This window comes from Perca fluviatilis, chromosome 1 (assembly GCF_010015445.1).
Source record: "Perca fluviatilis chromosome 1, GENO_Pfluv_1.0, whole genome shotgun sequence".
NCBI classification, from domain to species: domain Eukaryota; kingdom Metazoa; phylum Chordata; class Actinopteri; order Perciformes; family Percidae; genus Perca; species Perca fluviatilis.
Genome location: NC_053112.1, coordinates 816400 through 829082, shown reverse-complemented (window position 1 = coordinate 829082; position 12683 = coordinate 816400). Strand labels below are relative to the sequence as shown.

The 12683-nt window shown below is 43.8% G+C and overlaps 1 protein-coding gene and 1 pseudogene across 1 annotated transcript in view; both read right to left on the bottom strand.

The window, feature by feature from the left end:
- The window catches only part of LOC120566319 (E3 ubiquitin-protein ligase TRIM39-like), a 503358-nt gene that overhangs the window by 296655 nt on the left and 194020 nt on the right, over nucleotides 1-12683 (bottom strand). The window lies entirely within an intron of this gene.
- Nucleotides 1232-7130, bottom strand: LOC120551679 (annotated as a pseudogene).

Below are 12683 nucleotides of genomic sequence, written 5' to 3'. Positions count from 1 at the left end.
AGCAAACAAAGCACGTGAATTATTATTGTTTATAGCAATAATATCAGAGAAGAAGGACGGCCTTGCATTCCTTAGTTCCAAATTATAAATGTGAAGTCTCTCTTTATAGGTGTTATAATGGACCTGGAGATTAGTTTTTCGCCAACTGCGTTCAGCTTTTCGACACTCTTTTTTCTGTTCTCACCACTACAAAATTTCTCCATGGAGATCTTTCCTTACCAGAGACAGTTTTCACCTTAGTGGGAGCAATGGCATTAATAACATTCGTAATTTTACAGTTGAAATTATCTACAAGCTCAGTCACTGAGGCCCCAGTGAGGGTGGGTGTAGAGGAGAAAAGCTGAATGAATGATTCACTGGTGTTTTCAGTGATATACCGTTTTCTGATTAACTTTGTTTGAACACTTTTGGGCACAGAGATAGTGCCGTTAAAGAAAACACAGGAATGATCAGAGAGAGCAACATCATTCACCACAACCTTGGAAATGTTTAGACCCTTGGAGATAATCAAGTCCAGTGTGTGCCCCTTATTGTGCGTGGGCTGTGTCACATGCTGAGTCAGTCCATAGTTCTCAAAAACACAACACAGTTCTTTGGTCCCTCTGTTCTGGGGGTTGTCAACATGAATGTTAAAATCACCAGCAATAATTACACAGTCAAAGTTAATACAGATAATAGACAGCAGTTCAGTAAGGTCTTTGAAGAAGGCTGCACAGTATTTAGGTGGCCTGTAGATATTTAGAAGTATAGCTCGAGGGGAGGATCTTAGCTGAAGAGCCACATATTCAAAAGAAGCAAAATTTCCATAAGATATTTGCGTACATTGGAATGAGTCATTAAACAAAATGGCGACTCCACCTCCTTTCTTATTCACTCTATTTTCACTCATAAAACTGAAGTTAGGGGGGGCTGACTCAATGAGAACAGCAGCACTGTTATTGTGGTCCAACCAGGTTTCAGTTAAAAACATAAAATCAAGATTGTGCTTGAATATAAAATCATTTATTTAAACATCCAAAAGAAATCAGTTTTCTAAAGACACCAAGTATGTTGAGTTTGATTTTATTTGCAAAGAATTGCTACACATTTAACCATATGAAAATACATTGAAAAAGTGTAAATCAGTCACCACAGGAAACAGATTTTGTAGAAAATGAGATGTAAAAAATATGAATATGAACATTTGTTCTCTTGATTGAAAATAAATCAAAACCTGAAATAAGATCAGTGATTAGTTTACACTGACAGGAGAAATGATCAGAGGGGCATAGTTTTTACCACCATAATTATTACCAGTATGGAAATATGGGAAGAGTTTCTCAGTGAAGGAGCAGCCAGTAAAGGAGTAGATAAGATTTGCAGCATCTACGTCATAAAAGGAGACCAGACCCTCCTCATAATCCACAAACACCCCCACCTTCTGAAGCTGAGACTTCAGAGAGAGAAGGACTGGAGGGTCAGCAGCAGCTTTGTACTCATTTCCATCTCTCAACGCTATAGTCCAGAACCCTCTCTGAGAGTTCAGTGTGATGTCTCCCTTCCTCTTGATCGATTCTCTGGCCACTCCTAAAGTCCATTCAGTCTTTCCTTTAACTTGAACCTCAAAGTAAAATCTGCCTAAAGAGAAACTCTGTTTTCCTAAAACACAAACACGATAAGAAAATCTCTCTGGGTTGTCTGGGAGATTATTCCTCACATCACCAAGATTCACTTGATTCCCCTCATCAGACAGGATGAGATTAGGATGTGCTGTATCGGGATCAAGAGTCAGATCAACTGCATACTGCTGGACTCTCTTCAGCTCGGCTTCAATCAGGTTTTTCATCTCTTCACTGAGTGTCTCCTCCAGCTGAGCCACAGCTTTCACCACAGTCCCCTCATAGGATGATGGACGGACGCTGACCTCTGTCCAGTCCTTGGTGTGTGGAGGTTGTTGGATGTTTAGGGACTGGACACTCTGGAGAAGATGGAGGTGGTCTTCAGTGCGTAACACCTGCTCCACCTCAGTGCTTCTCTTCATCAGCTCAGAGATTTCCTGTTCCAGCTCTTTGATGAAAGCTTCAGCCTGTTTTCTGTTGTTTTCTGCTTCTCTTGGATCGTGTTGATGAGCTCATTCAGGCCTCTCTCAACAGACTCCTTCAGAGAAGTGAAGACCTGAACACCTTCTGCTATCTTTCTGTCTGCATCTTCCTCACTGAGGTCGACTGAGTGTTTGATCTCCTGAATCTTCAGTCTTCTCTTCTGGATCATCTGCTGAATTTCAGCCCTTGACTTCCCCAGCTCTGCCTTCTTTCCTTCATATTCTTCTTTCAGAGGAACAACATCATGCACCTTGTGGTCTAAAACAGTGCAGAGCATGCAGACACATGTCTGGTCGGTCTTACAGAACAGCTCCAGAGGTTTATCGTGCTTCGTGCACATACTGCCTTCCAGGTTCTCCACAGGGTCGATCAGCTGATGTCTTTTCAGACGTGAAGCTGTCAGATGAGGCTCCAGGTGAGTCTCACAGTAGGAGACCAGACACACCAGGCAGGACTTCAGGGCCTTCAGTTTGTTTCCAGTGCAGACGTCACAGGGAACTTCTCCTGGTTTGGACACTTGTTGCTCTGAGCTGCTGCTGCTGGCTTTCTGTTGAGCTGAACGTTTGAACTGAGCAACCATCTCAGAGATGAAAGTGTTGATGTGAAGTCGCGTTTAGCTACCGGTTTTGTTGAAAAAACGTTACACATTGGACACAGGTGCTGGTCATTGGTATTCCAGTGTTCAGTGATGCGGTTTTGCAGAACGTTCGTGCCACATGATGATGGTAAACAGACAGACGATAAGTAAGCATAGAAAACCTGATATTCAGATTGCAAAAATCTTCAGCAGAATGCTCACAGCAGCCATATCTACACCTAGTGTGAATGAAAAGAAAAGAAAACATTCAAAATACAGTTTATTTACTGTTGCAAGCAGTCATGAAAGAGCCCTCGCCCATTCGGGTCGGGGATACGGATGGATCTCCAGTCAACATGGCTCTTGCATTTTCCAGGATCATCAGACACTGTGGTCATGAGTTAGACGTTATTTCCTGTGTTGCTTGTGTCACTAAAAATGAAGTTTTGTACATTTTGTACCATTTCCGGTGTCCACTATGTGGTGCTAGAGAACACACTAATGTAACGTCACATTGCTGTATATCAAGGGTAGACTAATGATCTGTGTCACATACAACTTACTTTCTGTTGTCAGTGGTTAGTGCTATAAAGTTGACTTAATATAGGCGTGTAGATGTCTTCAGCAATTTGGGGCAGATTGGACAATGTAAAGTCAAGTTAACAGCTTCCTGTGTTATGGTGAAATATGCAAATTGCCCGACACATCACATCATTCCACGGTAACAGAGAAGCTTCCCAATTTGGCACCGTGACGGTGTTGAGATTTTACTGACCCAATTTCAGATGGATGTGTTGAATCTCCAAAGACGACTTTGTAACAGTTCCATACCTGTAAATGGCCTAAAATGGCATGTTGTCACATGACTTATGACATAATCTTTCGAGGTATTGCAAGTTTGTATGGGTCAAAATTTAAAACTTATTTTTCTATGGGCTCTATTCCCAAAGTATTTTCTAAGATATGTGTCCCTTTTTCCGATTTTTTTGTTAAAGATGAAAATGTATTAACCCTTGTGTTGTCCTTCGGGTCCCAGTGACCCGAAGGACAACATAAGGATTATGTACTTCCCTTTACTTTGTTGAGAATTGCTCTCTAAACAAGGGTTAATACAGCACCTTAGTTCTTGTTTGTACAGCATTTTGGTCAGCTTAAACTGTGTTTAAATGTGTTCTAGAAATAAACTTTACTTACTTACTTTACAAGAAACAGGGTTTAGAGAGCAATTCTCAACAAAGTAAAGGGAAGTACATAATCCTTGTGTGGTCCTTCGGGTCACTGGGACCCGAAGGACCACACAAGGGTTAAGGAACCTGAGGCCATTTTTACAATTCCTTTTCCGTCTGGTTTTATTTTCTAAAAAAGCTTCTAAAACATCAACCCTGTTGTCTATAGTCAATCAATGTACATCATTTTTTTCAGGAAAAACGGAGCTATTAGAATATTTGTGCTGTAGTGAGGTAAATTGAGGCAGACAAATGTGAAGCCTTTTGTTCAAGTAGGATCAAAGAGACAGCATGTGGGACTAACAGTGTGAGTGGAGCATATCCTACTATGTCATGTGATGCTGCCAAGGTCCTTTCAGCAGCTGCTACAGCCCTGAGACAAATCGGAAGGCCTGCTGCAACTGGATCGAGTTTTGTAGAGAAATAGGCCACGGGCCTCAGTCTGTCTCCATGCGGCTGCAGGAGAACAGATGTCATGCATCCTACGCGTTCATCCACTGTCTGAGTGAAATGAAGATTTGGGTTAGGCAAACCTAAGGTTGGGGGACTTTGAAAGGCCTTTTTAAGATTTACAAAGGCCTGCTCAGCCTCAACAGTCCAGGTTACCAAATTGTGTGTTAGGCTGGGCTGCCTGGATTCAAGCACAGACACGGAAAAAGGTCAGAACAGGTATTGAGGTTTATTGAACAAAAACAATGAGTGATGCAGGTGCTGGATATCCCCTGGGACTGAGAGCGGGCAGACAGGGAAGCAGGATTGAGAGAAGAACAAGGCTCAGATAGGCAGACTGGGCTTCCAGGGCTGTAGTGGGAATCTTGACACAAAAACACAAAAAGTCAAAACCAGGCTTCACGGTATACAAAAATTTAACAGAGTATTGGGTTTTAGGTTTTGGAGTTTTGGGAGAGAGAGCCAGGAGCGCCACACCCACTCAGCACATGACAGACAAAAAACAAGGGAGAGGGGAGAGGGAAAACAGACAGCACCATGACAGTGTGAGCAGTCAGTCCCTTACCGTGTATCACATCCCCTAAAGGTTGAACAAGTTCCGCGTAATTTGGGATGAAAACACGACAGTAGGAACACATTCCTAAAAATGACATTTGTTTTTTTGTTACCGGTTTTGGTAGGGAAACAATTGCCTCAATTCACGAAGGAGACAAGGTTTTCCCTGACCCAGAAATGTCATGTCCCAGGAAGTGGACCTCTTGTTTTACAAACTGCAATTTCTTAAGACTGGCTTTGTGTCCCTCAGTTGCAAGATGACACAATAGCGCAATCGTGTCTTGCTCACACAGCTCTTGTGTTGAGCTTCCAATCAAAATGTCGTCTACGTACTGCAGCAGACTTGAACCTAGGTTCGGTGTGAAGCTCTCTAGGCTGTCGCGCAGTGCGTCATTGTAGATGGTTGGAGATTCAGTGTATCCCTTACAAAGGCGTGTGAAAGTGTATGGTTTTCCATCAAACAGGAAAGCAAACCAGAACTGACTGTCTTTGTCCACCGGGACACTGAAAAAAGCATTAGACAAATCAACAACAGAGAACCATTCAGCATTACTTTTAATTCCCTGTAGGATTGTGTATGGATTTGGCACATTTGGTGCGCGCGCATGAACAGCTGCATTGACAGCTTTCAAGTCCTGGACAAAACGCCATTCCGTCGGAATGCCTTTTGGACGTATTTTCTTTACCAGAAAAATCGGTGTTCTTACAGGAGAATCTGGACACGGAATTATAACTCCTGTAGCCAATAAGGAGTTAAAAACGGGTCAGATTCCATCAATAGCTTCCTGTTTTAACGGATACTGATGTTTCTGTGGTCTATAGTCCGAACGTGTTATTATGACGACAGGTTGACAGTTTGGCTAAAAGTGGTGATACATCAGTAGGTAAAATGTTGTTTTTACCATGCAAAAATGTGTCTGTTGTAGGCGCAGTTTCACTCAATATATAGATACTGCGGATACAGGGCACGCGCCATGATAAAAGTTTTCTATAATTTCCTGTTGAGGGAGAATATGAAATACAGTCATCAGCTGTTTCAGTCCAGTCAGTCAGTTCCTCACAGGTCATGACAAAGTGTCCTGGGTCTGTCCCCTGGTCTGTTGGAGACAAAGAGAGAAGAATATGAGCTACAGAGTTAGAAATTCTGAAAAACTGTTTCTGTTTATCAGTCAAGGCTACCGTCACTGCACATGTGTGCGTGTGCCAGTAGACGTAAGACAACTCTAGCTCGTCCTTGAACTGGTCAAGGAATTTGTCAACATATTCTTCGTCTGGAGTTGGGGAGACAAGAGAGATACAATGCATTTGTTGTGGCGTTCTTAGCTCTGCTAAAGGTGACACTAGTTGTTGTGCTTCTGTCAGGAGGTCGATAGCCTGACAAAGGTTAATGTCCCATAGAAATGTGAAGTGTGTGCTTTTCGATTTTAACAAAAACATGTCAGGAAAAAGATGATTTTTATCAAAACGCACAACCCTGAGGCCAGTGGGGGTAGGAATTACCCCTATACCAAAAACACACATCAAATCTCTTCCCAATAGATTTACAGGGCACACAGGTGAGAGCAAAAATGAGCATTTTGCTCTTCTATCTGGGTCTGGATCTGTAGGATCTGTGTGCACACAAGTCATGGGAGCAGTACATTTTTCTGGCAATACCATACCACTCGCACTTCGAGAAAGAATTACTCTACCAGAAAGTTTTTGTTTAGGAAACAATGATCTTTTCAAAACCGAATTTATAGCCCCTGAATCAACCAAGAATTATATTTCCCTCCCCTGTATTGTCAACACTGTTGTAGGCAGTTTTTTATACACATCTGATGAATACATAGCATAAGTAGGCATTTTCTCTGCTAATTCCTTCTGATCTATACGCTGTATTGCATCTAATATGTTTTGCCTATTGTTTCGGGGAGGTGTAGGTGTTTGTGGTATGCAGGAAAGCATGTCTTCATTGCAAGCATGTGTATCTGTGTGTGTGTGCATGTTACCCTCCTTAACAGGCGCACTCGTGTCATCCTGTCTGTCCATTCCACTCCCAGCTCCATCCCCCACCGCCTGTCAATCTGCAAACTGCCGAGGGTCGTTGCGCTGTCCCTTAGACGAGTCCTTCTTGGGGTGGGGTGGGGGGGTGTCTTTGTCCACTACCGGAATGTTGCCACGGCCCCTGCCTCTGTTTCCTCTGCCTTTTCCTCTGCCTCTGTCTTTTCCTCTGCCCGCACCCTTTCTTTCTTGAGACATTGCTGCCACAGTTTTTATGAGGGTTAACTGTGCAGCATCACTTTTCTGTTGTCTCCTTTTTTCTCCGTCTTGTCTCTTGTGCTGGTCAGGATTTTCTCAGCATGTCTAGCATGTCCAACAATCTCCATCAGGGCTGAATCGGACAGTCCAATGCAGGTTTTGTCCACTTCAGCTCGAATGTCAGGGAGCAGCCCACTCAAAAACACGTTTTTGAAATGAGCTTCCCAAAGTTCAACCACTGCTCCGGTGGCAGTGGTGCGAGCGATGCCGCTGTGTCTATCAAAAGTCTCAGACAGCCGGTGCTGGAAGTCGTCCACCGTCTCGCCTTTATACTGCTTTGTGTTTGCCACACGTGACATGTCGATTCTGTCTGGAAACACGGCCTCTATGCCGGTGGAGAGATCGTCCAGCAGGTCATTGTAGTCATCATTTGCTCCATTTGTGAGATTTGGATGGTGGAGGACTGGATCATCGGTCGGGTCTTCGGGGACAAGGTGTCGGATCTTTGCATACTCCATAGGCCCCAGGTTTACCATCAGAAGATTTCTGAATTATTTCTGGAACAGTGGGCAGAAAAGTCTCAATGAATGTCTTAAGGGCCATGGTAAATTGTGCACCAGAGTTTTTGCACGGGGGAAGGTGTCTTTTGGCTTTCCTAATGTCTGATTCAGTCCAAGCCCTATACACCAGGCCTATTCGCCCTGCTTGTGTAGGGACTTGAATCATCGGGAATGCATCAGCTTCATCTCCGTCCTCATCAGTTTCCTCTGTAAGGCCTTGGAATACTGGCAATCCAGCGGTCGCGGCTGCATCAGTGCGGCGGAGGAGTGAGATGAGCTGTTCCCGTGCCCGCTCGCCTCTCGTCTGTCGGGTCGTTGGTACCGTGGCTGCTCTCTTCCTCTTTCGTGCGGCGGGGGTAGGATACAATGGGGGTGGAATGTCCAGAATTGAATCCACGGTTTTCAAACTCGGATAGAGAGGAGAAAGTATGTCAGTGACATTGTTCATCTCTTTTTCTTTTTTCTCTTTTTTGTTAGTATCAGTCATGCTTTACAGTGTCATCTGTTTCTGCAACTGCTTTCTCTCTCTGTTTTCAGCTTCTTTCATCCACACATTAAAACATGCCTTATTATCCTCAATTTGCTCTAAAACCTCTGTTTTAATTGTTTTCTTCCCCTTCAATTTTTTCTCTTCCTGCTCTAAATCTAATTTAAGCATTCTGAGCTTCGCTACACTCAGGGAACCATTTGGCGGAAAGCCAAAGCTTTTTGACCAATAGGACAGACATTGCAGACAACCCGGTCCATATTTATGAGTCATTTCACCCACTATGGGTCCAGTTGCATCACTGTATGGGAAATTTTGTTTCCCATAATTGATTCTTGGACTTTATAGTATACTATGTCTTGCTCGATGTGATCGTCACCACACCGCGAGGTTATTTGTTCGGGAAACTTACGTGAAAACCCGTGTACAGCCCTGCGGACGAAATCAACTTAATAGTCAAATAACTTGACCTATTTAGTATGTTTTGCCTTGTTGCAGTCTGTCTCTAAATAATCAAGAGGCTCTTTTAGAGTAACGTTACGACCCAGACCGTCCTGCAGGTTGTCCTTAAAGGGTCCAGAACTTGTTTAGAGTATCGTTACAACCCAGACCTCCCTGCAGGTTGTCCTTAAAGGGTCCAGCACTCATTTAGAGTATAGACTATTTGTTTTTGCTCGGGAAGCTTGTATGAAAAACCCGGTGCGACCCTGCAGTCAAAATCTCTTAAATAGTTAACTATTTAATTTACTCTGCAGTCCGCCTCTTTAATCAGAAAACATGCTATCAGTTTCGTAGATTAATTCTTTAGGCCTTGCCTACTGTTCTGCCAGTTCTCTTACTGGTCTTGTCTGTCAATCAATTGTCTTATCACCATCTGAGAATTCAATCATAAATATGTCCGTGTCTGCCAAAAGATGTCTTTCATAACCTCAGTTATATTTTTGTTACCCAAAATGACCCACAACACATATCAAAATACTCACTCTCAAAAGTCAGAATAAGTTTCATTTGTTTGTTAACACAATACTAATGATTTTTGCAATTATTCATATTGATATATCTGTTCAGATATTTATTTTATAATCCAATTGAATTGGTGTATTTTGGATCTTACCCGTGCTGCTAGAAATCTCTTCCTGTTCGTTTTACGGAGTGGAAAAACAGCCTGGAGTCCTCCGCGGTCCTGGTCTCCTTCTCTCTGAAAATGTTTTTATTTCGAGGTATAGAGGCAGGCTGATCGTTGATCTCCTGGTTTGCAAGACCCCAGGCCCACGGAGTCCTCCGTGCCGCTGTTCGCAACCGTCCTGCTCGCACAACGCCAAAATGTCGTGGAAGTTTTCTAGGAAGCAGCAGAGTAAATAAATATCAATGATAAAAATGAAAACTCATAAAGACTGTTTGAGAATTAAACCAAAGTCTGGTCTTTGAGCATTTATTATATTTTGCAAAATATGAGAATACAGATTCAAAGGTACATGCAGTACAACTGAATGAGCATTACTAACTAAATGTCTAAATATCCAAACATTATATAGTGAAGAAACTCCGTTAAGCCATCCCTCTTCAAGTATCTTTAGCATACTGTCACTTTCTTAAGAAAAATACCATAGACAGTCAGATCATCTCTCAACCTTCGATTCTGCTCCTGTGTCTCCTATATTAGACAAGGAGACAGAAAGAGATACGGTTCAGACAGTGTTATAGCCTTCTTCACTTTATCTGCGAGAAATAAACAGATGAGGAGCTGCAATCCTTCAGCGAAAATAACTTATGCTATTGCTCACAGTCTACAAGGCCAGCTCTCTCACTGGTGCCTTTAAGTCTACAGGAAGAAACAGGATTATGTGGAGGTTTAAAACAATCTTTAAACAAATGGTCAAAATAAAATTTGCCACCACATGGTAATTTAACATTTAGCTCTGCCCAAACGTTATGCCGATTCCACGGGGTTAAGCTAGCAGCGTTAGCTCGGAGCTACGTGGCTAGCTTGTGTCCGTGTGTGTGTGTGTTAGTAAAAGAAAAAAGGTTAGAAGGGAGAAGGAGACACTCTGATTTTAGTTATCGATAATGACCAGCCCCCCTCAGCCACTCAGGTCTGGACCACACGTGTAGTTAGGACAGACTCTGAGACTTTTGACTTACTGAGGGAAACTTTGGTCATTATAACCACTCCAGTGGCTAACAGCTGATTTCCGCGATTATCTTGCAGACAGCAACTAAACTCCGTGAAAGGAGTAATTTAGCAGGTGGTGATTACAGTTTACCAAGCTACTTAACACAACAAAATCAACAGTATCGTGATCAATGATACATTCACAGAAACAGATTAATAACCATATATAGACCAGTACATGATTACAATCAGATTACATTAATGGCAACAATGGTAGCGATAACCTTCGCTCATTAATGAAACAAACCAAACACACCAATTAAATAGTCTGCCCAGAACTGTGTAAAAGCCTCCTTACTGTGGTTGTTTGTCAGTTAATCTCTCGCCAGAGTTTAACGATCCGTTTCGTCCAGAGCATTGGACGACACGCAATCCCGGTCGACAACGCAAGAAACGGAACGTAGTCCTTTCTTGAATCCGGGCTGATTAAACCCGCTGCAGATAGAGGAAATACTGGGCCAGTATTCCTCAGATCCCCTTTGTATATCAGAAAGATATAAAATGTCCCAGCTCAATCTCGATCAGCGAGGTGACGCTGGTTAAGCTAGTCCGGACTGCCTGCACCTCCTGTCGGTAAAATGAATTACCGTGGAAAGCAAAGAAACACAACCGCCGACAGCTTTTATCCTACCTTCGCCTCGTAGTGGCGGGGTGGTGCATTCAAAGGCCTGACAGCCAATGGGAAAAACGCAACTTTGTCACAGGTGTGAAGCAGTTCTTTGTCTCACCACCAGTCTGCCTTGTTCCCCTCGTGTTGAACGTGGATTCTCCATTTTGCGAAGTGGCGGCCTGTAGGAGTTTGGTGAAACCGGCTTTGGGATTCACATGCAGGCCAAGATCCTTTGTTTTGCCTTCCCTGTGTCCTTTGTCTCTGCAGTCAGCTCAATCTGAGCCATTTTTGGTTAAAATAAGTGTTTAACCCCCTGCTTGGTCCCAACACCTGTTTGATGTAGACTATTATAACTTTATTTACAGACTCAAGGTCCAGATATAAAAGTAGACATGACATATTGTCTACTGTGCTCCCAGAACTCAGAGCTACTTGTGGTTCCTAGAGTCTCTAAAAGTAGACTGGGGGCCAGAGCCTTCAGCTATCAGGCTCCGCTCCTGTGGAACCAGCTCCCAATTTGGGTTCAAGGGGCAGACACCGTCACCACATTTAAGAGTAAACTGAAAACCCTCCTCTTTGATAAAGCTTATACTTAAGGAGTGAGGAGTTGCAGCATCCGCCTAACCCAGCCCACCTGCTTCTCTTTGTAGTCATTAGATTTATTTATCATATAATCAATAATATAGCGAGAGTAGAGGGAGGCAGGCCAGTAAAGCCCGATCCGGCAGGGGAGAGTTCAAGCCCGATCCGGCACCTCTCTCTAAGCTAACCTGCCTCTCTTAGCTATGCTATTATAATTTTAGATTGCCGGGGAAGTTCCTTCCTTCATAGGACACACTGAGCTGCTCTCTCATCTCTGTTTTCACTTGTTTCCTTTTGTATGCATCCTGTCCCAGAAATGCTTGTTACTAGCCTAGCTCTGGGGAGTTTACTCCCCGGAGTCCTTATGTTTCTCTGCGATTCCCTGCAATGCCCAGCCACGTCCTGCTGCGTCCTGCTGCGTCCGCTGCATCCACCCATGCTCTGCAGTGCCACGTTACATCCCGCAACGCCCTGCTGTGATGTTCATACACACAGAGTAGTCAGGATCCAGTATTGGAGACTGCACTACTCAGTATGACACGATGTGCCCTGCTATGACATGAACTTCCACGACTACCTTCGGAGTCACTGATCCATTATCTTTAATGTGACTATTATTTGCCACTGTTCATCACACCCCCAATCGGCCCCGTCAGACACCGCCTATCAAGAGTCTGGGTCTGCCGAGGTTTCTTCCTAAAAGTGAGTTTTTCCTCGCCACTGTCACAACAGCCACTGCTAATGCTTGCTCTTGAGGGAATTACTGTAATTGTTGGGGCTTTGGAATTCATAGAGTGTGGTCTAGACCTGCTCTATCTGTAAAGTGTCTCGAGTTAACTCTTTTATGATTTGATACTGTGGAGTGCGATAAGTGAGGAGACAAGAGACGGAGATGAGTTGAGTCAGCTTTATAACCACTACCTCCGCTGCTGTCGACCAGACCATGGCTCCGAAGACTTGGCCATGGCGAACGTCAGCGGCTTGTGGTCAACAAAAGCCGTGAACCGCCGGCCTTCCAACAGGAAACGGAAATGACGGGTGGCGAGGAAAAGACCCAGGAGCTCCCTGTCGAAGGCGCTGTATTTCCTCTCGCTGTCACGGAGCGTCTTGCTGAAAAAGGCCAGCGGCTGCCAGGCTCCGC